The sequence below is a fragment of the Abramis brama genome (genome assembly GCF_963993115.1).
Source record: "Abramis brama genome assembly, chromosome: 20".
NCBI classification, from domain to species: domain Eukaryota; kingdom Metazoa; phylum Chordata; class Actinopteri; order Cypriniformes; family Leuciscidae; genus Abramis; species Abramis brama.
In genome coordinates, this window is record NC_139982.1 from 1,327,501 (window position 1) to 1,353,674 (window position 26,174).

Below are 26,174 nucleotides of genomic sequence, written 5' to 3' on the forward strand. Positions count from 1 at the left end.
GTCTTTGCAGATTGATTGTTCAATATCTTGCCATGTGTATTCTGAAGAGTTAGGTTGAATCCATTTGTATATGTTTTGGAGTTGATTTGCCAGAAAATAATTATAAAAATGTGGTGCCTCTAATCCACCTTGTGATTTTGGTTTCTGTAGGGTTGTTAATTTAATTCTTGGGGTCTTGTTTTTCCAGTAGAATTTTGTAATAATTGAATCTAATGATTTGAACCAGATACGAGTGGGCTGTGTTGGAATCATTGAAAATAAGTAGTTTATTTTTGGGAGTATAGACATTTTTGTTACTGATATTCTGCCCATGATTGATAATGGTAGGTTCATCCAACGTTGAAGATCGTCATCTATTTTTTTAAGTAATGGGGTATAGTTGAGTGTAAACAACTCTGGCAGCTTGGCGGAAACATTGATTCCCAAATATGTGATGTAATTGGTGCACAAAGGGATTTGTGATGTTTGGGATGTCACATCCACACTGGTGGAATTTAATGGAAGTATAGCCGATTTATTCCAGTTAATTGAGTATTCAGAAATGTTTGAAAAGGTATCAATGAGTTTTATTGTTTCTTGTAATGATTTTTGGGGGTTTTGTAAGTATAATAATATATCATCAGCGTAAAGACTTATTTTATGGTGTATGTTTAATGTTTGAATTCCTTTGATGTAGTTGTTCTGACGGACAGCTGCTGCAAGCGGTTCGATGAATATGGTGAATAGAGATGGAGAGAGTGGGCATCCTTGTCTAGTTCCCCGGTGTAGAGTGAAGCTGCGTGATGTTAGTCCGTTAGTAATGACAGTGGCTGAGGGTGATGTGTAGAGAATTTTAACCCAGTTGATGAATGACTCCCCAAAACCAAACCTCTCTAATGTGGAAAACAGGAATTTCCAGTTTACTTTATCAAATGCTTTTTCTGCATCAAGAGTGACTATGACAGATTTGTTTTTGTTTATTGATGAGTGGTGAATTAGGTTTATGAGTCTGCGGGTATTGTTTGATGCTTGTCTACCTTTAATGAAACCGGTTTGGTCGGGATGGATTATAGTTGGCATGATTTTTTCTATTCTATGGGAAAGAGCTTTAGCAATTATTTTAGTGTCTTATATACTACTTTGGATGCGACTAGCTTAGTGAACTCTGTACATTGTTTAGTTCCGGCTGTAGAGCCCGTGCAGAAGGGCAACTGGGTGACAGTGAGACACTGTAGTCCCAGGACAAAACACCACTCTTCCGTTCTGATAACAACATTAAACAGGTTCTCCCCAGTCCACTCAGTGAAACACCCACTGTGAATCCTATTGAAAGTGCCCTAGTTATTGGCGATTCTATTAATGTGAAAATAGAGACACCAGCCACCAAGTCACATGTTTGCCGGGAGCCAGAGCGCCAGACATCAGACCAAATTTAAAAGTGCTGGCTAATGCTAATCGTAAATTCTGTAAGATTATTATTCACGTCGGCACTAATGATTGTAACGCCTCTGACAACTATTGTTTTTTTCTCTCTGGGCCACATCTCAACTTTGCGTTACATGTTGTTCGACTCCGCCAGTCGGAGATCACTAAAATTAATATTAAAGAGGTGTGTGAACTCGCAAGTACGATGTCAGGCATTGTAATTTGCTCTGGCCCCCTTCCTGTTCGCAGGAGTGATGAGATAGTTAGTAGATTGTGTTCACTCAATGGCTGGCTGTCAAGATGGTGTCCGCTAAATAATATAGAATTCATAGACAATTGGAAAAGTTTTTGGGGTAGACCTGAGCTGTTGAAAAGAGATGGTATTGCTCTTCTCTCTAGTAATATGGCTCATAGTCTTAGAGCCAGAGGTGGGACAAAGTCATTGTTATGCAAGTCACAAGTAAGTCTCAAGTCTTTGCCCTCGAGTCCCAAGTCAAGTCGAGTCAAAGATGAGGCAAGTCCCGAGTCGAGTCAAAAGTCAAAGCCAACAAGTCTCAAGTCGAGTCCAAAGTCCTACCATTTTAGTTTTGTGTCATTTCAAGTCCTCTTACCACAGAAATAAAATGTATACAAATCATGCATGTCTGTAAGATTTGTATTTTGCATTTTATATTGCAATTGTGATGCAATTATTAATAATTGTGATGTAATTTTTGCATCACAATAAGTGTATTGTGATTGTCAAAACGTTTTAGTAACTAAACTGAATTTTATTAGGTTTAGTGACAACATGTTACAATGTTTACATGGTTCAATTTCTGGTAATCTACGCTTTTTTATTATTTCAGTTCAATTCAATTATTGTGATTTGATTTAATATTGACTCATTTGGATAAATATTAGGTAGGCTACACAATATAGGCATTAATTTTTCTCAAGAAAAAAACAACTCATCTAATGCTGTAAACATACAGAGAGCCCTATCAGCTGGCAGAATTATTTAAGGTTAAAAATAACACAAATTAAATATGCGTTTTTTTAATTATAATAACAACTTTATTCAATGATATAAGTAAAAATATAATAAACATGCAATGTAGTACACATATTTAGCTAAATACTCTCTATAGCTCTTTTTTTCTAGCCAACTAACGTGCTATAGCCTATTATAGTCATTAAATGGCTTTCCTGAGGTAAATGTTATGTGACATAATTGTTCTCCAACTGTTTTATTGACCCCTTTGATTGATGGGTCGATATTATGAATGAGGAATATACATCTCGGTAAGTTGTACTATATCTTTCAACAGTGTTCATTCGTGTTTAACGTTATTTACTATCAGCTAGAGATGATCGGTTCACGTGCCGCTAGGGATCTGTCGTGTCACATTTACAAGCGCCAAAACGTTATTTATTGTCTGAATTTCGTAATAAAAGTGACAGAATCTGAGAGCAGAGATTTTTTTATATCATAACTAACCTGCTCTGTCTAGTCTGTCGGTCTCCGTGTCCTCTTTGCTTCGCGATTTTTCTGTGCGTGAGAAAATGGATGTGTGGCGTGAGAGCGTGTGAAAAGTGTCAATTGCGTGTGTCTCACGGTGAATGCGTGAGAGTTGGCAGCTATGTAGCAGCTAGTAAGTTACGGTACATCCGATAAGGTGCTTAGCATTCGTTCAAATTCGTAGCATGCGTTGTTGCTTGTTGCGCTTCATTGGTTGTCTTGCAATGTGCCTGCTTAGATGCTGTCGAATCAAAACAACGTGGGACTACAGTGATTGGATGTCGTGCAGGCAGCGCACGTGCTCTCTGCATGCATACAGGTGGTGCACATTTTTTCACAGATGCAGATAAACTGAGAGCAGCGCGGCCGTGTAAACATTTTTTCCCCAGTTTTCATGGGAAGTAGCAAGTCTTCTCGAGTCAAAGGCGCAAGTCCAAGTGAAGTCACGAGTCATTGATGTTAAAGTCCAAGTCGAGTTGCAAGTCTTTGTACATTTTGTCGAGTCGAGTCTGAAGTCATCAAATTCATGACTAGAGTCGGACTCGAGTCCAAGTCACATGACTCGAGTCCACACCTCTGCTTAGAGCTCAAACATGACAATCTGGGGCTCAGGTCAGGAAGCAGACAGACTGGCTTAACTGACCGTCTACTAGCGGCCTCACGTCACCAAGGTCAGATAAATCCCATCACATAGAGCCTCTTTCACCTAGATATCATCATATAGAGACTGTGTCTGTTCCCCCGAATTAGGAAATACAAAAAACTTCCAAACGCATCTAAGGTTAAAAATTTAATTGATGTTCAACAAATAAAAAAACAAATATATTGCAGATGAACAAATGATAAAGCTTGGGTTTACAGATTACTGTTATAAACATGAACCTCATCTGAAAGGCAAAGGGGGAGGTGTTGCTGTAATTTATAGTAATATTTTCAGAATTACTAAGAAGTCTAGTTTCAAATATAATTATTTTAAAGTGTTAGTGCTTAATATAGCAATATATAGTGTAAATGATAAATCACGTTTGAGATTTGTGCTAGCTACTGTATACAGGCCACCAGGGCACCATAAAGACTTTATCAAAGAATTTGCTGACTTTCTATCAGAGTTAGTACTGGTTGCAGATAAAGTCATAATTGTTGGTGATTTTAATATACATGTAGATAATGAAAAAGATGCATTGGGATTGGCGTTTGCAGACATTCTGAACTCTATTGGAGTTAGACAACACGTGTCAGGACCTACTGATTGTCATTATCATACTCTAGATCTAATATTGTCACATGGAATCAATGTTGAGCTCGATTACTTACAGAGAGGCCTTAAAGGGATACTCCACCGTTTTTTCATATTAAACTATGTTATTCCGTTAACTAAGACGAGTTGATACATACCTCTCTCATCTCAGTGCGTGCACTCCATCGCTCTGTCTTGCGGCGAAACTTTGTTAGCACTTAGCTTAGCCCCGTTCATTCAATAGGGGCCAAGCAGAGAAGCTACCAAACACCTCCACGTTTTCCCTATTTAAATACAGTTACTCGAGTAGTGTAACTCGACCTAGGACGGTGACACAAAACAAAACGTTGCGCTTTTCTAAGCGTGTAAAATGGATAACTATATTGTATGGCGGAATACCATAGCAAGTGCTTGGGAGCACTTCGACTTTGCGCAGTAATATCTTCACTCGTGAAAAATCCTCTCACCGGCCCCCGCTCCCTCTCCTCCTCCCTCTCATTTCCGTCAATAGAACCAACGTGACTTTTACCACCTGTGCTATTAGCAAACTGCAAGAGATCATTTGCAATGGCGGACTTTGTAGATGATTATGACTTGTTTGTAGCAGACCCAGAGCCATATCTGTTTGAACCCGAGTACACAGAGGAGGAAATAGCTCTTATGGACCGTGAGAGGGAAGAAAGATATGAACCAGAACAGACCGGAGCCGGCGAAAGAACACGGGCAAACAGCAATCGGTGGTGCAAGTGTGACTGTTGCGAACAGATGCCGACCGAAATTGAGAGCCTGTGCTGTTCAGAATGGGACCAGGTGTTGCCATCGAAGGTGGGGGTCAATGTAGATCCAGAAGACCCTGGACAAATCACATGTGTCACGGCAAGCGACGCTTTTGCAGCGATGATTCACCCGGCAGTCGTCAAATTTTTCTTTCATCGTGACAGTCAATTGGAGGAAACGACCCCCCCCCCCCGAGTGGACCAGATGGCCAGCTATCCTCAGAGTAAGTGCTATCTGAAACCATTGAAATATGCCTATGTATCATGTTTTCATTTATAAATGTATATACTTAGCCTATCTCTGTCTTCTCAGTCAAAATAGGTTGGTTTCCTACCGGATAGTGCTGGAATGGGTCCTACAGGGCGAAACTTTGGGCAGAGGCAATCGGAAACCACTGCCATCATGTGTGGTTGGGACTATACGACAAAGATATCCTTCTGAGTCCGGTGTCTATGTTGGATTTCAAGAACTACATGAGGCAATGGATATGTAGGCATATGACTGTTACTGGACAATATGTGCTGGGCCCTGAGTTCAGACCTAAATTATGTTTACATGTTTCACAGACATCTGTGGGACAATTGCACTGCAGCTTGCGTCAGAATAGTAGACTACCTGTTTGTATATTTTTCTATATTACAACCATTATGTAGATGTCTATCTATCACTTTTTTATTTTCAATTTCCTCATTTGTATTTTTACAAATTCAGTTTCCTATATTTGATGTGTATAAATAAAGCTTTGAACCTACAACATCTAGAGTGATACTTTTATCTCGTTTGCTAAATCAAATGGCTTCTGATATAATCACTCATGCAACATCAAGGATCTTTATTTTAACTCAATCCCATAGTAAATAGGATAGGCCATGTGTTCTCTAGGCAAAAGGTGTTTTGTCAGATTTGTTCAAACATAAGTGGTCACAAATTTGGAAAATACGTAATTTATTTAACAATATAACAACAAAAATATTAACTATAATAACTGACATTTGCCTTCTACACTTCCTATGAAAGTACAAGTCCCCTCCTGTGGTTTTTCAATGGCACAGTTTCCTTTTCACGTCAGCTGTAAACAAGAGTTACAATGGCTCCGATGGACCTTTGAATCTTGAGGTGTGTGACTGTATGACCTCCTCTTTGCTGGGCTTTGTTTGCAATGCAATGTTGGCAGCTAGGCGAGGTATTTGGATACGGGATGATGCGTCTTTGAATCTGATTGTGGGGTCAAGTCTTCTTTGGATCACTCTGTTCATGAGGTCATCTCTGAATTTTTGAGTCGTCTTCACATAGATTGGTCTAGCAATCCACTGCTTTGATTGCTTTTGAAAGACAACATTGTGTCTTGTGAGGCCTGAAATCAAAAATAGTATGAACGAACGTGCTGGAAGTATAGTAAATGTATAATTTTGATATTTATAATGTTATTACAAAAGTTAGGACTGTGGCTATTTATGTTTTTTATGCAAATTTAAAAAAAAAATTCATTAGTCAGTCATATCTGTGCCAGCATTTATTCGAAGATCATGTTCATGTATGGATGACACATAGAGAAGTGCAGGGAAAATACACAGTGACATTACAGTAATTTGCATTCCTTTAGTACCCACCAGCTGCTGTTGTTGCCTGTTCCCGCTTTGTGGAGTGATTCTCATTGTGATCCATAATGGCTAGCATAGTGCGTGCCTTCATTGAAGGGTATTGAAAATTAAGTCGCTTTGGACAGTACTTCAAAAGGGCATTGTGAAACACCTCAAGTTGTCCTGAAAAATAAAACAAAAGAAAATGCTTTACAATGTAAAAACAAGAGCATGAAAAGTTGTGTGTTCTTTTGAAGCACTGTATCATGAATGGGATGCATAGTATTATTGATCAAGTCTGGTGTAACATTCCCCCCCTCATACAGACTTATTGCAAAATAGTTTCTCAGAACCTATTCTCACTGAGACAGACTTGACTTGAACCATATTACTATTCTGCATGTCAAACTCTTTGATACACATACCTGTGTGTTTGAACAGTGTCATCTGTTGTAGGTCTTTTATGAGACGTGCGTCCATAATCATTGCTTGAAGGGCTTTGAAGGCAGGGGAATTCCCTTTGTTCCTCTGCTGACAAGTCCTGATGGAAACATCTGTATTCCGTTCCGTCTTCTTCCCAGCGATGGACCCCAGTGATGTGGTGTTGGAGAGACATCCATCGTCGGAGCAGCTCCTGAAAACAAAAGAGCAGAGCTTTTAACCGTCTGTAATACAATACAGTTGGCTTCCATGTTGAAGACCAAAAATTTGATGTACATTTGAGCTGCATATAGCATTTGATTAACATAGAATGACATAGAATATCACTTTGTGATGAGCTGTTTCTGTATGCTTGGGTACTTTTGCATCTCCTTTGGAGGTGCAACAGCTCCACCACATGTGGTTGCTGACACTCCTGACCCAAGGAGCAAGATCCTTGTATTCTTTTCTGTTGGATGCTGCAACCATTTTTTTTTTTAAATCCTGAAAAAGAAAAGAATTACTATGAGTAATCTCATGCATTGCATAGACTATGGTGGCGCACCATTTCAGCCATATCTGTTACATACATACTTGTGTTTCAGTCTCTTTTGCATGTTTTTGGCTTTTGCATTAATTTTAATTTTTTCATCACTACCAAATTAGGTACAATTAGCTATAGAAACATGGAAATGAGTGCATTGCACACATTATACAGACCCATAAAAAAAACTTTTGTGAAACACTGGTAACAGACAATAATGGAGATAAAATATTTGGGGTTGTTTTCTAGCTATACAGCTTAAACTAACAGTAAACTAACCTTTGGCGACATGCCACGGATCAATCTGATGAATGATATGAGGATATTCTTCTCTCATAATTTTTCTTATGGACGGATGCTGGTCTGTGGTGACCACTTTTACATCAATGCCCTCATCCAGGATCTTCTCCAGGCCTTTCTTGAAGGCCAGTGGTTCCATTGCGACCGAACTGGAGGCCTGGGAAACCTATAGAGCACAAATTAATGCATGATGACATTTAAAAACATGTTATAGAATTTACCATAGATTTGTGGAAATAATTGACAATTTACCTGCATCATCTCAAACCCCACGATCTGGTTAGTGGAGTCATCCATAAAAGAATACGTGTTGTATTTGCTGGAGTGTCCGGGGCTGTCACTTCTGCCGTCTCCACTTAGCTGCACTCCTTCACCGTCTTCGCTTTGGCAAATTAATCTTGCTTTGATTATGTTCTCCTGTTGTGTATATGAATTCTCAATCACTGGGAGCAGGTAGCTTGCCTGTATGTTGTAAAAAGTTGTTTCCAGGGGCAACTGCAGGTTGAAAAGTCCAGCCCAGTCAGCTATGTCAGTGTATGTTGAGCCGGTAAAGAGAGTGGCAGCTGCTGCGAAAAGGTTATTTTCCGCCATTCCACGTATATTGGGACATGACTCCCATTGTTCCATATGGCCATTGCTGCATTGCCAATTTATATTGATTCTACTGCCGAACTGTGTTACTGTCTGGTTCAGGTCACACATCGCAGCACCACAGGTTGTACATTTCTGAAAGAGTTCCATGAGTTTGGACTCATTTACAATCCAATTCCTCTCCTTCCAACCTCTGGCTTGTCCAGAGATGCTTGAAGAGCTTCCTGTGGTGGTGGTGGAGGGGCTTGAATTTGGCACAAAGCTGGTGTCTGCGGTATCGACAGCAGGCTCTGAGGTCATGCTGACATCAAACACTGATGTTGCACTCATATCCATCACAGTAGCTTCAATGTGGTGTGTTTCCTGTTGTAGACAAATAAAAATAAAAATATGCATTGGTTTTGCATACCAGTGCCACATCCAGTACATCTTGAGTAAACAATTACATGACTTGATAGGAAATAAAGTGTAATGGTTTCCATAAATTGTATTATGGATTATTGATAGCAAACATAGAAGCTGGTCACTCACCTCAAATACAAGACTTTTTCTTGGTCTACACATGACCATCATTGTGGATGTCGATGCAGTGTCCTAGACATGAATCAGATGTCAAATAAATGTAGGTCATATTGCAATCATACAGTAAGTCTGTATAAAACATTAAGATTCATTAGCTTACCAATTGCATTGTCCATGTGGGAGCCAGGGCAACAGCTGGTTTGCTTGAACGTAAAGGACTGGTTAGCTGTACAGACAAGGGCACTTTGAATGTAGCAGTAGGCTCTTCAGCTCTGTGCTTCTGGGTGGTTGAATGAGGTACACCAACAAAAAAGTTTTCCTCTTGTTCTGGCAGATCTTGCTGTACGTCATTCAACTCTGCCTGTATAATAATTGACACAATTATGACAGAAATAACAATGACAATAATTATTTTTTTGGAAAGCAAATAAAAACACTACCATAATTTATATTTATATATTTTTCACATTCTTCCGAGTAAGTATTGTATTGTATAAAGTATTGTTACAGGGTATTACATAAGTAGACAGTAGCCTACTCTTTCAGTGTTTTACCTGAGACAAAAATACCCCTCCCCATACCATTAGTCAAGGTATTAGCATGGTAAACGTAACCTTGCAGTCTCATGATACAGAGAATCAGATTTGTTGACACTATAACGTTATACTACGGGCTTATAAGGTTTTAGGCTTATACTACATTTTTATTTCTGAGCTCAGTCCTTATGTAAATCAAACAGTCACTTCTTATTGCCTGTCTCAGAAGCGCACTGATTTCACAGCTAACTTATGTTACTCAGCTAAGGTTACTGACACTTCCAGGACAACCAAATACCATGCAAAAGTACACTTACAGTGTTGGGTGATGATCCACTTTGTTGTGTTAGTGATTTGAATATTGTCGGTGTAGCCTCATCCTTTAGGCGTGTTCCTGTGCAGGTATAGTCCTCCAGTGTGAAATGCTCAGAGCAAACACGCCACTTCTTCAGAGTCATCAACGGTGTTTTTGCATTCTTGTTCAAAGCAGCTAACCAAGCTCTCCGCTGTATGTGGTGAGTTGGAATTCTGTGAAACATGACGGCACTATATACCTTCTCCTTGTTATCACAAACCTTTACGATGCACGTTATAACCATGATTGTCCACAAACTATCTTCCTACAACCTGATACTTCGTCAACTCTGCTCAAACTACTACTACTGGTGCAGGTCACGTTGGTTCTATTGACGGAAATGAGAGGGAGGAGGAGAGGGAGCGGGGGCCGGTGAGAGGATTTTTCACGAGTGAAGATAATACTCAAACAGGCATACAGACACACAGGCATGAAGCTTGAATTCTCTTCTTTTAAATGAAGTATTTTTTATAAAAAACAAATATTCACAGTTTATGTAATATGTATGTAAAGAGAGAGATGTCAGTCGTTCTCATCTCAGCTAATTAAGTTTTAATGTGACTCCGCCCATGGAGACCGCGCTATACAAACGCAAATGTGAGGCGATCCATACAAACCAGCTACGAAACGCCCACATCAACTGGATAAGGCCGGTGACACACTGGATGCGTGGCGTAAGCGTCTCAGCTGCGTGGCGTGTCCGTTTTTATTTCGGCTCCCATGTTAACAGTTTAGAGCTTGCTGCCTGCGTGAGACGCGCGTCTCAGGCGCGGCACGAGCCCCGCGGAAAACGCGTGCATGCTAGATATATAACCGACGCCTATTTTTCACGCGACACGCAAGCATCTTGGAAGCGTTTCCATGCAAAATTGAATAGGAAAATCTGTTTATATGTCATTTTGACACGAATAAATATTAATAAATGTCATTTTGATGTTTAAAAGTGTCTAGGTTTTGACATAAATGCAAATATAAATGTAATTTTACAAAATATTATCGATTTTCAAATACTGCTGTATTGAATGAACAGCTTTTAGCAAACTCTATTGCTATAGTGAGATGAGGAAAAATATCAAAAATTATCAAAAATAAAGTCATCAAATAATACGTTTTGTATACTTTAGTTTTTAAAAAGAAAGATTACACTTGAATTGTTGTTGTAATTGTAACCTTTTTAATAAAAAATATATATTTATAAGGTAGATGTAAACAAACTATTAAAAGGTAAATATAATTTTTTTTCTTTAAATAATTTGTATTGTGTTTTATTAGTGACAAATTTGGGGAGAGGATAAATATTCCAAAACTGAAAATACAGTATGAGAATTAACTGCACAATTACTAGACATGTTTACCTTGGATGTTATACAATTTGCAAGCACAATTTGTGAAAAAAAATAAAAAATAATTGCGATGCCTCCAACTGTGAACCAATTTGGTAGTGTATATATATATATTTATGTGTGTATATATATGAAGAGTTCAGATGCAAAAGCCTCTAAATGCCATCTGAAATTTTCTTCTAGAATGATCATTTTTATGAAGCTTGTATATTTAAGTTAGCTATAGGTGACACACCTGAATGAATGGCTCATTAAGTATGCAGGGGCATTGTCTCATCAGGTGTGAACTACTAAATATGCATGATCGTTTACGCCCCATCCGCATATTGGCTTTCCAAACTAAAAGTGTTTCGCAAAACTTAAATCAATGTATCGTTTTATGTGAATGATTAGGCAGGATGATTTTCACATCATTTTGAAGAAAAAACTCTAGGCATCCATTAACGACATCCATTAGTCAAAAGTCTTATTGACATATATTTAGTATGTGTTTTTTGGCCTTATTTCAGAAACTTTCATTTTTAGTTTTTTCAATAACCATGCATAAACATTATTCTCTCAAAAATGAAAACATGTACATACATGTGGCTCAAATATTATGGTAGTCCTGTTTGTGCTAAATAGAGTGTAATTTTTTTTTGCCATTGATATGTTTATAAGCAACTGAAAAAAGCACAAATGTCAGGGCATGTCAGAACATCTCAAGGACCCCAAAAACACCCCAGACCCCAGAGGATTAAAAGCTGCTAGATCTGTCACAGGCAGGGGGCGCTATTCACCACTGACTCTTCCTTCTTCCCAGAGGAACAACACGTATCCCACCCAATAAATACCAAGGCAAACGAATGTCGTTTAAAACAATGAGATTTTCTTTATTAAATAACTTTGCTTAAAAAAAAGTCTGTGTGGAGTTGAAGGAAGGCGGAGCAATAAGGGTGGTCGGCCTGTGGTCGGATGGGGCTTTGGGTTCCGCAGGGGTGGGACAGCGGCCGCCGTCGACTTGGTACCCCAGATGGGCTACTGGACTCCCCGGGGGGGTGAGATAACAACAGGCAAGTTGGCTTGATGCGGTAGACGGTTCGGTGGGCTCCGCTGATGCAGGACAACAATGAACAGGTAGCTTGGTATAATAGGAAGGCCAACCGGACTCCGTGGATGCAGGACAACAATGGAGAGGTAGCTTGGTGTAATAGGAAGGCCAACCGGACTCAGCAGATGCAGGACAACAATGGAGAGGTAGCTTGGTGTAATAGGAAGGCCAACAGGACTCCGCGAATGCAGGACAACAATGGACAGGTAGCTTGGTGTAATAGGAAGGCCGACCGAATTCCGCTGGGGTGAAGCAGCAATGGGCAGGTGGGCTTGATGCAGCAGGCAGCTCTCTAGACTCTGCGGGTACAGGGCGGCAATGCGCAGGTTAACAGGTCACCTTTGGTGTGACAGACAGACTTACCAGACCGCTGGGGCGTAACAGCAATGGGAAGGTCAACTTGATGCAGCAGGCGGATCCCTAGACTCTGCTGGTACAGGGCGGCAATACGCAGGTTACAGGTCAACTTGGTGCGGCGGACAGACTCACCAGACTGCTGAAGCGTAACAGAAATGGGAAGGTCGGCTTGACGCAGCAGCGGTTCTCTAGACTCTGCTGGTACAGGGCGGCAATGCGCAGGTTACAAGTCAACTTGGTGCGGCGGACAGACTCACCAGAACGCTGGGGCATAACAGCAATGGGAAGGTCGGCTTGATGCTGCGGCGGCTCTCTAGACTCTCCTGGTACAGGGTGGCAATGCGCAGGTTACAGGTCAACTTGGTGCGACAGACAAACTCACCAGACCGCTGGGGCGTAACAGCAATGGGAAGGTCAACTTGATGCAGCAGGCGGATCCCTAGACTCTGCAGGTACAGGGCGACAATGTGCAGGTTACAGGTCAACTTGGAACGCCGGACAGACTCGCCAGACCGCTGAAGCGTAACAGCAATGGGATGGTCGGCTGGGCACAGCGGCGGTTCTCTAGACTCTGCTGGTACAAGGCAGCAATGCGCAAGTTACAGGTCAACTTGGTGCGGCGGACAGACTCACCAGACCACTGAAGCGTAACAGCAATGGGAAGGTCGGCTTGATGCAGCGGCGGCTCTCTAGACTTTGCTGGTACAGGGCGGCAATGCACAGGTTACAGGTCAACTTGGTGCAGCAGACAGACTCACCAGACTGATGGGGCGTAACAGCAATGGGAAGGTCAGCTTGATGCAGCGGCGACTCTCTAGACTCTGCTGGTACAGGGCGGCAATGCACAGGTTAACAGGTCAATGTGATGCGACAGGCAGACTCACCAGACCGCTGGGGCGTAACGGGAAGGTCAACTTGATGCAGCGACGGCTCTCTAGACTCTTCTGGTGCAGGCGGTAGTGCGCAGGTTCACAGATGTGTTCAGTGTGATCTAATTAACAGATGATAGCAGGGATGGCTACTAGCCAATGCTCTCCTTTCCAGTATGGGTTCGCTAACGGGAGATAGCAAGGATGGCTACTAGACAATGCTTACTTTAATAATTATTTAAGGGTACGTGACTCACGCTCCTGCACAGTGGGGGAAACTACTCGAGTTAAGTGTCACTCGTGAAGAAAACTGCACTCGGAATGTTCATTCAGGGTGGGCACTTCAACCAAACGTTGTACGTGTACGGCATACAACCACTACAAACAAAGCTCAATGCGATAGCACACAGTGTAAACAAAGTATGAAGTAATTTCTCACACAGAGAATCCTGTCACGTGGCTATCCTGTCATGTCATAAAGTAACCAGATAGACATAGGGAATCCAGGCAGACCGTCACACAGGGGCAACTTTAATCACAAACCGGGTGTAGAGCAACGTTCAGAGGAATAATAGCTTCCTAACGTAGCCTAGCAGTCACATCGGTATATAAAGTAAAGCACTTGTCTGACGGGGGTGGGCATTCTCAGCCTCCTGGCGCCCACAGGACAGGTCGCTACAGGTCCAGTTCACAGGCTCCACATTTAGCCATATGTCCATACGTTCTCATCTCGTCTCAGCTCAGAGTGGTCCAGACACTTAGCTTCGCGACTTGCTAACCGAACAATGTACAGAGTTCACTAAGCTAGTCGCATCCAAAGCAGTATCTAAAGCCCTTGCACTCCTACAATTAACCTTGATTAAAGTTTGGATGCGTGTCTCTAGTTCTGAAATCTTCCCCGTCAGCTTTACTATCTCCCTGCATTTATCACATGTAAATCCTGTGCTGACAGAGAAGGCTATGCTATACATGTTACATGAGGTGCAGGTGACAATAAAAGGAGAAGATGACATCACTCACCGTGTTTGTTGACTGATACTCACCACAGTTTTTTGATGAACTCGTAAAAAGTGCGAGAAAAAAAATAAAAAATAAATAAAGAGCGCACGGAAGGCGCTAGTGCGCTAGAGAATAAATAAAAAGCGAATGGAAGGCGCGGGCACGCTAGAGAATAAATAATAAATAAAGAGCACACGGATGGTACGCTAACAGGCTAGTGAATTTCAAACGTGTTGTTCTAGCAATAAAGATTTAGATTGAAGCTAGCGATGTCAGGTTAATGTGTGATGTTAATTAAGTTATATTTAGCAGTATAAATAACAAGGAATGAAAGTAAATAATGATTAAAACAGAAAGATACAAAGCTTAGAGACGCAAACCAATGCAACGCAGCAGCAGAGCAGCAGGGCAGACAGGAGCTATCGAGCATACAGGAGCAATCGAGATGATAGCATAGCGTGTTAGCTGGTAGGGTAACGTATAGGAAGTAATAGAATAATCTCCAATTCTATTGGAGCGTTTCGTGTGCTTTTTTGATGTGGAAGCGGTTAGATCTAATGTAGATTTTGAAAGCTTCGGATGACCAATGACCAAGAGCTTGAATCTGTTGCTATGAGAGTCCTTTTTGGGCAGCTGTGGTTGCTGCGCATATGTGAAAAGAGTGGCCTGAAAGGTGTTCAGCTGGGGTGCCAGATTGTGTTAGGACTAATTTGAGATGTTTTTGAAACCAAAAGCGCATGACTGGTTGCTTTGAATCGTTTATAAAAAGTGGGTCTGAAGGGTCTTTACTTGTTGAATTTCTGAAATGAAGGTAGGATTGGAGGGTTTGGTAAGGTTGGATGGGTGAATGAAGGTTGAAAATATAAATGAAATGGCCTTTTTTGGACTGGTCTGTCTTGCTCTGTTTGATAAAGTAGGAGATAGTTTTGTCATCTACTAAGGATAAATCTGAAATGGTGGGATGAATTTTTGGTTTAAATTTAGAGGTCATAGCGAGTTCAGAGCATCTTAGAAACCCGAAAAAAGCCAAAATGAACATTGTGTCCAGTGTGCAAGCTGTGTTAATAGAATGGTAGCCTAGACGGAGGGTACAGATGCATTTGGTGAGTAGGTCCAGCGTCCAGGTCCAGGGGTTGTCTGGTGTCTAGGCGGGTAGGATAGGTCTTTTGGATGCCTTTAATAAGCAGTGATGTCTGTGAGTTTAAGTCGACAAGTAATTTTTTAAATTTTTATTGGTGTGTTTCTTTACGGGGCATATGGTGCAGGCATGAGCGCCGCCACAATAATTGCAGATGTGCAGAAACCGACAGCGTTGTCTTGAGCAGCCACCTGTATTGAAATGGTTGCAGACCTGACGTCTTGCGGAAAAGGCGGAGGCTCTTCCGGAGGAGTCGAAGTTTGTAGTAACTGGCCGTGGAACGTAACTAGTTGATCTTTCTTGGTTAGGAACTTGAATTGGAGGAATTGATGGATTTACTTGAGGGCAAGATGTGGTGGAATGGGCGAGTGACCTACGGACTCTGCTGGAAATATTTAGAACGACCAAGACGATTTTATTGTGGAGATCCGTGTCCAGCGCGCCCCAATATGGGCACTGGTTCCTTTGGGTGATTCGGACGGCGCATTTAGCTGCAAACAGCTTGTGGTACGTGTAAAAATGTGATCCCCCATAGGATAACATGAGCTCTGCCACTATCGCGAAAGCTTGCGCCTCCTATGGGGAAAAACGGCGCAGACGACCTCTGTATATCTGGCGAATGCGATGCAAAATTCTGAAAATGGCAGGATTCGGGATGATGTGTTGTTTGGATTTTTTAGGGTAACTGAGAAGTCGCTGCAATCGATCTGGCGATTTGAATCGTATGGGGGAAGCAGAGAAAGGAGAGATGATAGGTCAATATCCGCACCTGATGGCGTTTGGAAAACGATGGCGTTTGGAGGTATGGGCATCTGAATTGCTGTAAACAGAGAAAATGGTGATTTTGCCTGAGGAAGCGTGTTTTGGGGGAAACAATCCGTGGCCGACGTGGGAAATGGAGGTAGTCTTGCATTTGCGACGGCCCCTGGAGTTTGAAAAGCGACCGGGAAGGAGAGAGAAAGCTGAGCTGGAAAATAAGGCGACTGGGCCTGCGGCGCTAGTGGAGGCATCCTCACACTAGGGTCTGCTGTAGGCCACGGCTGGGAAAAAGGGTTAGGGTTATAACAGAATGAAAAGAACTGTCATTTCTGGGATAATTTTACCATTATCATGTGGTGTAAAATGCACTACAAACACAATAAAATGATCATAAAAGTATTAAATTATTGTGCTGTAAAATCTTCAGAAGAATCTGTACCAATACTAAGACCTATTCAGGACCAGTGCAAGGCCAGTTATGGGTCATTAAATGGCTGAGAGTCGAGCCAGTTATAGCCCATGTGTTTTCCTAGCCTTAAATCCAGATCTGGGTCGTTACAGGGCTGTCACTCTTTGCAGTATGTGGGCCAAGGGAAAAGAGGTTTTGTGGATCAGAGCTGGGCCAGATCAAATTTGCTCTGTGGAAAGTGCAGTTATATGGCCCATGGTCACAAGCCGATTTGGGCCAGATAATCAATGGACTGATCCCACCAACACCAGGCCCTCGTGTGTTCTGCTTTGATCATTGTTGCCACACATGGCCCAGCTCTGGCTGACAGGAGGCCAGCAGTGCCAGCCTGAGGACACATTCGGGCCAAGACTGCTTGCTATGTGGGAAGTTAATGGACGGAAATCAAGAATCCTGTTGCTTACAATGGGTCAAGAAAAACCTGTTAACACCACTGTGCTTGCAGGTCTTACAATTAGCAGTTTAGATGGTGATGTCTTTTATTAACTCCCTGACATATACACTCAAAGGAAATACCAGTAACACAAAAACAGGAGAATACTGCTGAAGCGCTAAAGAAGTGGACATACTTGAAAGAAGTTCACATGCCATCTATTGAGGCAGGTGTCGAATTGCTAATAGGAATGAATGCTCCCATACAGCCAAGGAGATGGCCCTTATGCGGTAGAAACCTTCCTAGGCTGGGCTGTTAATGGCCTTGTTGAACATTGTCAAACAGAAAGGGATCCAGCCGTTTATGCAAACCGCATCACAGTATCAGACATGGCAAGCATGCTGGTACAGCAGAACAATCATGACTTTCCAGAAAAAGAGAATAAAGAAAAGGCAGAAATGTCACAAGAGGACCAAAGGTTCATGAGCATAATGGAGAATGCTCAAATCAAGGATGGACAGTACCAGTCATGGACACTGCCATTCATAAATGTCAATGTGAAAATGCCCAACAATAACCAAATAGCTCTTCAGCGCATGTCTTGCCTGCTTAGAAAATTAGAAAAGGATGCAAAGTTTAAAGATGATTACATCAGTTTTGTAGAAAATGTCTTAGAGAAGGTACATGCTGAGATTGTACCTCAAGCAGAGCTTAAAGGGATAGTTTTAAAGTGATTAAAAGTATCCCATGATTTACTCACCCTGAAGCCATACTAGGTGTGTATGACATTCTTCTTTCAGACAAATACAATCATTATATCGTCACCTTCCTACAATAATTGCCCAAGTCATTTTGATGATCAAATTAAAATTATTTTAGGGAGTTGACGATTTAAAAAAATGTCCTGGCTCTTCCAAGCTTTATAACGGCAGTGAATGGTTTGAGAAAATTTGAAGCCCAAAAAAGTGCACCCATCCATGATAAAAGTTCTCCAATGCTTGGACGATATAATATGGCAAAGTGTAGAAAACAAGAATGCCATTACACTGTTGTTTGTTGATTTTTATCCTCAGCTTTCAATACACTGCATCCCATTATTTTAGCAAATAAACTTCTTAATGAATTTGATTTTAGACCTTTAACAGGCAGGCAGCAAAGGGTCAGGATAAATGGAGTTTTATCAGACACACTTTATACACCTATGATCTCCTCAAAATGTACTGTCATTGATTCTCTTCATACTTTATACTAATGAGAGTCGAAGTTCTCAGGATAATTGTCATGTTGTTAAATATGCAAATGAGACCATCCTTGTATCCCTGCTATCAAGTTCGGAGTATGATGATAGTTTTGCACTTCAGGAATTCATTATGTTATGCAAAGGAGCGGAGTTATAACTGAATATCTCTAAAACAAAAAAGATGGAATTGACTTTAGGGGAGAAGTGCTCTAAGGTTGTAACCCGTGTTCATTCATGACAAGACAGTTGATGGAGTAGAGGAGTACAAATAACTTGGAAATATTTTGGATGATACCTAAAAGTTATATCAGAACACGGAGTCTATCATTAAAGAATCTATGTTCTAAGGAAACTGAACTCATTTGCGTGAAATATCTATACTGAAAACTTCTAAAGCACTTTATTGATAGTATTTTGAGCTTTTCATTTCTATGCTGGTTCCCTTTCAAGGGAACTCGCGTTGCGTCGAGTTTGACGCTATGGGAACGCTTTGCGTGATGACGTCTTGAAGCACATGTAAAATCAGTCCAATGGTGTGGCGGAACGTCAGAGGCGGGTGACGTCACGTACCAGGAAGCTATAAAAGCCGGACCGAAACAGAAAACGAAAGCTTTCTGAGTCTTCAGTTGCGCTCTCTGTGAAATCTGTCTTGTTATTTGGTGTTGTCTGTCTATCATATATTATATCAGTATGGCGAGCAAGCAGCAATTTAGAGTGTGTGTCCATCCCTGCCCGCGTTATTTAACGGGAGGTGACACACACACTCTTTGTGTTGTTTGTTTGGGAGAGGAGCATGCCCAGTCAGCACTCGAGGGTGGTGACTGTGTGCATTGCTGTGCGCTTCCATTGCGTACGCTCCGATCCCGCTTGGCTCGGTTCAATCCCGACCACGTTCCCCAGGGCTTGGGTCCCGCCGCTGCCGAGGCACGGCGTCGATCTCAGACCTGGGGTTCACAGATGGATTTATCAGTGGATGTTGAGACGGGCTCTGCCTTATCTCAGCATCCTTCTGATAGATCCAGTGCCTCTCATCAGGGTGTGGAAGCATGCGCTGCGGTTTCTTCCCCCCCGATAGAGGCACCAGTACTGCAACTATCCAGCTCTGAGGAGTTGGATGTTGTGAGTATTGACGCTGAGTCTGAGGATTCGCCACCTCAGTCTCATGCATTCGAAGAACTGCTCAATGTAGTGACTAGAGCAGTAGACAGACTTTCTCTTGAGTGGCCAGAGGATAGGCAGGACGTTCGTTCGAAAAGCAAACTCGACGAACGCTTCCTGCCATCTCGTGCACAGCCTCAGCGTAGGAGTCTTCCGTTTTTCCCCGATCTCCACACCGAGGTGTCGAGATCGTGGGGAAAACCTATGTCATACAGAGTATACACACCTCAAACATCACATTACTCTTCCATTTACAAATATAAAGAGTATGGTTATGGGGAGATGCCGAAGGTGGAAGAGACGCTTGCTAGCTATCTCTCTCCAGCAACGGCATCTTCCCTGAAGGCTCCTACACTCCCCACTAAACCAGTTAAATTCACTTCCTCCCTGATTCATAAGTCGTATGCAGCCGCTGGTCAAGCTGCAGCGTGTCTGCATACGATGTCCCTTATGCAAGCTTATCAGGCAGAATTACTGGGTGATTTAGAGGAGGGCGGGGGTATTGGTCCTGACACAGTAGCCGAACTGCGTAGAGCCACAGATTTGTCTCTCAGGGCCACCAAGGAGACCGCTAAATCAATCGGGCGGTCTATGGCAGCCCTGGTGGCCACTGAGAGGCATCTGTGGCTCAATCTGAGTGACATCAAAGATAGAGAGAAACATGTTCTATTAGATGCTCCGGTTTCTACTGTTGGGTTATTTGGAGATGCAGTGAACAGTGCGGTAGCTAAATCACAAGAAGCTTCAAAACAGGCTGCTGCACTCCAGAAACTTCTCCCCCGCCGCTCTTTCATTGAGGCTGCTGAGCGGGAGCAGCCTCACTCCTCTAAAAAGAGCGCTGATCATCGTGCCACTCAAAAGCAGAGTGTGTTCTCCCGTGCTCCCCCACAAAAATCTCGGGGACACGGAGAGCGCGCTCAAACCCAGCAGTCTTCGAGGGGTAGAGCGGATCTGCGGACCGTTATTACTGCCAAGAAGGCTGCTGGGAAGAAATCCTGACGTCCGAGGGCTCAGGACAAATGAGGGTAGTCCCCCCCGAAGCAGAGCGGTTAACACCTCTTTTTACGGTGCCCGTCTCTCTTCGGTACCCTCAGGGGACCGTTCTGCCAACCCTGCCGCCTCCGGTGTTACAGGGCGCAGCGGTCTCCGGCGAGCACATATCTCAAGGACCACCCGGAAACGTAGTGGCCTCGGGATGCCCGCCCCCTCCGAGGAGGGTGTTAGAGCAGTCTGTTCGGTTGTTCCCTGCCGGTGCGCCGTTACAGGGCGACGAATTGACTACTCAACAACAACAAAATCCAGAAACCAGTCTCGAGAGGCTGGTACCTCTAGTAGAATCTTTGACAGCGTGGAAGCTACTGTCAAATGTTTCTCGTTGGGTCCTGCAGACCGTGGAAAAAGGGTATCAGATACAATTCAAGAAACGCCCACCTCGGTTTATGGGGGTCCTGCCCACAGTGGTGGCCCCCGAGCAGGTTCTGGTTATGGAACAGGAAGTAAACACTCTGTTAGAGAAAGGGGCCATAGAATGTGTACACCCCTCCACCAGGGAAACCGGGTTTTACAGCCGGTACTTCATAGTTCCGAAGAAGGACGGGGGATTGCGTCCCATTTTAGATCTTCGAGTTCTGAACGAGTCAGTCATGCAGCTCAAGTTCAAAATGTTAACATTGAGACAGATCGTGCCACAGATCAGGTCCGAGGACTGGTTTGTCACGATAGATCTCAAGGACGCATATTTCCACATTTCCATCCGTCCATGTCACTGGAAGTTCCTGAGGTTTGCTTTCGGGGGCAAAGCATACCAATATCGTGTTCTTCCATTCGGCCTAGCTTTATCACCCCACACTTTCACCAAATGCATGGATGCAGCTCTGGCGCCGCTGCGCCTCCAGGGTATTCGCATCATGAACTACATCGACGATTGGTTGATTTTAGCTCAGTCGCATCAGTTGGCGGTTCAACATCGAGATGTTGTTCTCGCCCACATGAAAGAGTTGGGGTTACGGCTGAACGCCAAGAAGAGTGTGCTTTCTCCACTCTAGAGGACCACTTTTTTAGGCGTGGTTTGGGACTCAGTGTCGATGCAGGCGCGCCTGTCACCGCCACGTATAGAGTCCATCCTTGCAGCTGTGAAAAGTGTAAAGCTAGGCCAGCTACTCACTGTCAAACAGTTCCAGAGACTGTTGGGTCTCATGGCAGCAGCTTCCAACGTGATACCTTTTGGACTGCTGCACATGAGGCCCCTGCAGTGGTGGCTCAGGACCAGGGGGTTTTCCCCGAGGGGCAACCCATTTCGCACAATCAAGGTCACGCGGCGATGCTTACGTGCCCTGGTTATGTGGAAGAAACCTTGGTTCCTGTCCCAGGGCCCAGTGTTGGGAGCTCCTTGTCGTCGCAAACTGCTAACGACGGATGCTTCCCTCACGGGTTGGGGAGCGATCCTGGAGGGTCGCTCGTCTCAAGGTCTGTGGGAAGACCATCATCGTTCCTGGCATATCAATCGCCTAGAGATGTTAGCTGTCTTCCGGGCTCTGAGGAGCTTTATCACAGATCTCAGGGGACACCATGTGTTAGTGCATACGGACAACACGTCGGTAGTCGCCTATATCAACCACCAAGGGGGTTTGCGCTCGCGCCCATTATCCAATCTGGCACGCCATATCCTCTTGTGGTCCCAGGGGAAGTTGCTGTCGCTCAGGGCAGCCTACATCCCTGGGGTTCAGAATATAGGAGCAGACACTCTGTCGAGACAGGGGCCGAGGCCCGGGGAATGGAGGCTCCACCCCGAGGTGGTGGAGCTGATATGGAGGGAGTTCGGCCAAGCACAAGTGGATCTGTTTGCGTCTCGAGAGACGTCTCACTGTCCACTTTGGTTCTCCCTCACGCATCCAGCTCCTCTGGGACTGGATGCTATGGTGCAGACGTGGCCGAGGCTACGTCTGTACGCTTTTCCCCCAGTTGCTCTGCTCCCGGGAGTTCTGGAGAGAGTTCGCAGGGACCGGGTTTGCCTGCTTCTTATAGCCCCGCGCTGGCCGGGCAGAGTATGGTTTCCCGATCTTGTGTCGCTCCTCGACGGGCCTCCTCTGGAGCTACCCGTCAGGAGGGACCTTCTGTCCCAGGCGGAGGGCTCGATATTTCACCCTCGGCCAGAACTGTGGAACCTGTGGGCTTGGCCTCTGAGGGGGCCCAGCTCATAGAGTCAGGTCTCTCAACTGAGGTTGTGGAGACCATTCTACAGTCCAGAGCTCCCTCCACGAGGAAACTTTATGCCCTGAAGTGGAGAGTCTTCACTTCTTGGTGTAGTGACCGTCGGTTGGACCCAGTTAACTGCCCAATTGGTACAGTGCTGGAGTTCCTGCAGGACCGGTTCACGGCAGGTCTGACCCCGTCCACTTTAAAGGTTTATGTGGCGGCCATAGGTGCTTACCACATTCCTTTGGGTGGAATGTCTGTGGGGAAAGACCCTTTGATATCTCGTTTCCTTCGTGGCACTTGGAGGCTGAGGCCTGCAGTTCGCTCTAGGGTGCCACCATGGGACTTGTCCATTGCACTACAAGGCCTGTCCCTGGCCCCCTTTGAGCCCATTGAGGAGGTTCCTGAGAAGTTTCTAACTCTGAAAGCTCTTTTCCTTCTGGCTATTTCTTCTCTCAAGAGAATTGGGGATCTTCAAGCATTGTCGGTTGCTCCGTCATGCTTAGAGTTTGCTCCGGGTATGGTGAAAGCTTTTCTACATCCGAGACCGGGTTATATCCCCAAGGTCCCCACTAATGTGGTCAGACCTATTGTTCTGCAGGCCTTTTGTCCTCCTCCTTTTCAGAATGCGGACCAGGAGGCTAATAATTTGCTTTGCCCAGTTCGGGCGTTAGACGCCTATGTCCACAGAGCTGCCCTGTGGCGTAAAAGTGATCAGTTATTTGTATGCTTTGGCTCCCCTAACAAGGGAGGTCCGGTGTCTAAGCAAAGAATGAGCAAGTGGGTGGTCGAGGCTATCTCACTTGCTTATGAGGCGGCTGGGCAGCCTTCTCCTTTGGCTGTCCGGTCGCACTCTACGAGGAGTATGGCGGCCTCTAAGGCCCTTATATCAGGAGTTTCGTTACAGGACGTTTGTGATGCGGCAGGCTGGTCCTCACCGCACACTTTCGTCAGGTTCTACTCTCTGGATCTGGACTCTGCTCCAGGGTCTCATGTTTTGTCTTCCTAGTGCTGCTCACCAGATTTCACACAGGACAGACATTTGTAGCTATGGAGGCGTTGGTATAGACGTTCCCATAGCGTCAAACTCGACGCAACGCGAGTTCCCTTGAAAGGGAACGCCTCGGTTACGACTGTAACCTCGGTTCCCTGAAGAGGGAACGAGCGTTGCGTCACCTTGCCATATCTCCTTCATGCCTGTCAGCACGACTTCAGACTTTACGAAGCTTTCGTTTTCTGTTTCGGTCCGGCTTTTATAGCTTCCTGGTACGTGACGTCACCCGCCTCTGACGTTCCGCCACACCATTGGACTGATTTTACATGTGCTTCAAGACGTCATCACGCAAAGCGTTCCCATAGCGTCAAACTCGACGCAACGCTCGTTCCCTCTTCAGGGAACCGAGGTTACAGTCGTAACCGAGGCGTTTTCCCTCACTTAAAAGCGTAAGAATCATGTGCACTTTTAGTTAGGACCTGTTCAAAAATGACTGGCATGCCTCTGCAAAGTTTAACTGAGTTTTATGAGCAGCAAGTGATAAGGAAAGCCAGGAGTGTTATGGGCATTAGCATGCACCACCTGAGATAATGCCTTCTGGTCGGCAGTTCAGAAGTATTGAGTGTATGACCAACCACTACAAGTTCACTTTTGTGCCAGATGCTCCGGCCTTGTCATTTGAAAATGTTAAAGTATTGTTAATGTGTTTTTTTGGTATTTTTTAATAACTGGATTTATTTTGAAACATGCTGTACTGCATATCATAATTTATATACTGTATACTGTATATTTAGTATTATATTATAATATACACATATATATATATAGTGTAAGAGCCAATTCAATATGCTTTCAATTTGTATAATTATTATTCTCAGCTTATTTCTGTTTATTGTACAGTGCTATACTATTTAAGAATTTACTTGAAGTTATCCTGTACTGCATTTACTCAAAGCTGACCTTGTATATTTTACTTGAAGTTTTCTTTTTATAATTTACTTGAAGTTAGCTTTAAAGTCATACATCTACATCAATCCGGATACATTTGAAAACGCCAATTTCATTTTAAAATGCTCTCCGTCCACACTAGCGTTTCAGGCATCTTCTGACGTTTCAGTGTGGATGAGAATCTTACGCCTAAAAACTCTGAATTCACCTTACTCTGCATGAGTAAAACATCACAATAGCTCACTGAGATGATACAGAATGAAAAATAAATAATATAGTTATCACGTACTTCTTCTGACAGGATCATTTTATTTAGCAAAATATCTCAGCATTCACTGATGCGTCCAGGTCGCACTCAGTCACCATATGTCTGGTCTAAAAATGAAAATGAAATGAAAACGTTTTAGTGTGGACAAGGCCTAAGGAAGATATTATATGGATTAAAAACATGTAAGAATACAAAGAAATTGGAGCCATACTTGAGCGCTGTTTGGAAATATTGGCTGAACGAATTCTAAGGATTGTGCATGTTTTTGCATTTTTGTGTTTATGAAAATAAATGTGCAACACTTTAACGGATTAAGAAAAAGCTGGTGTTGATCCTTGTTTCTATACCTCAAGTAAGATAACTTATCTCTGACAAAGTTTGATAAAAGGTCTGGCGAAGATTTTCTGACATTTTGAGGTTCTGCACAGTGACATCGTGGATATCATCCTTCTTCCATTTTTGGATATATGGTCATTTTCGAACATTACTTATTACTTAGATGTAATGTCTGATGACAAGGCTTATTTAGATCAGGTAAACTGCTATGAACCTAAGTCGCAGGCAGTGAAGTATTTCATAGATAAGGTGGAAGACTGGATTGAAAGGGTAAAAATTAAGACCAAAGAGGTAGAACAATAGCTGTGTCCCAATTCAGGGCCTGCATCAGGATGCACCGAGACCTGTTTAAAGGGGAAAGTATAGCCGATTGCGTCATCGCGAAGCGACGAAGGCTGTCCCAATTCGAAGGTACTTCGAAGGCTCCTTCAAAGCGTCCTTCTTTTCCCGTGAATGCAGGATACATCAGAAGGATCCTTTGCAGTCTTGCCTACCCTAGAATTCATTGCGCCGGAGACGAAATGCCAGATTACACTTTTAAATGTAAGTATTGGGTTTCAATTTAATCGGGAAATCGAATGCATCTAATGATAAAAATGAACGAAAAAAATACAACAAAGGTTCAAATGTTGCCTTATATGTTACCAGTATGTGATTTGATATAGGTTAGTTTATACTGTTTAGACTTTATTATGCACTTAAATTGACCATGGTGAACTTTTTTAGACATTCTAGAACATTTCAACTGCGTTTTGTTTTTAGGCAGTTATAACTATATAGTTATTCTATAACTTCTATAAAGTTTTATATATAAAGTCCAGTACAAATGTTACTGCCGCTCGTCACAACTGTCACCAGTTACTAGGTGACA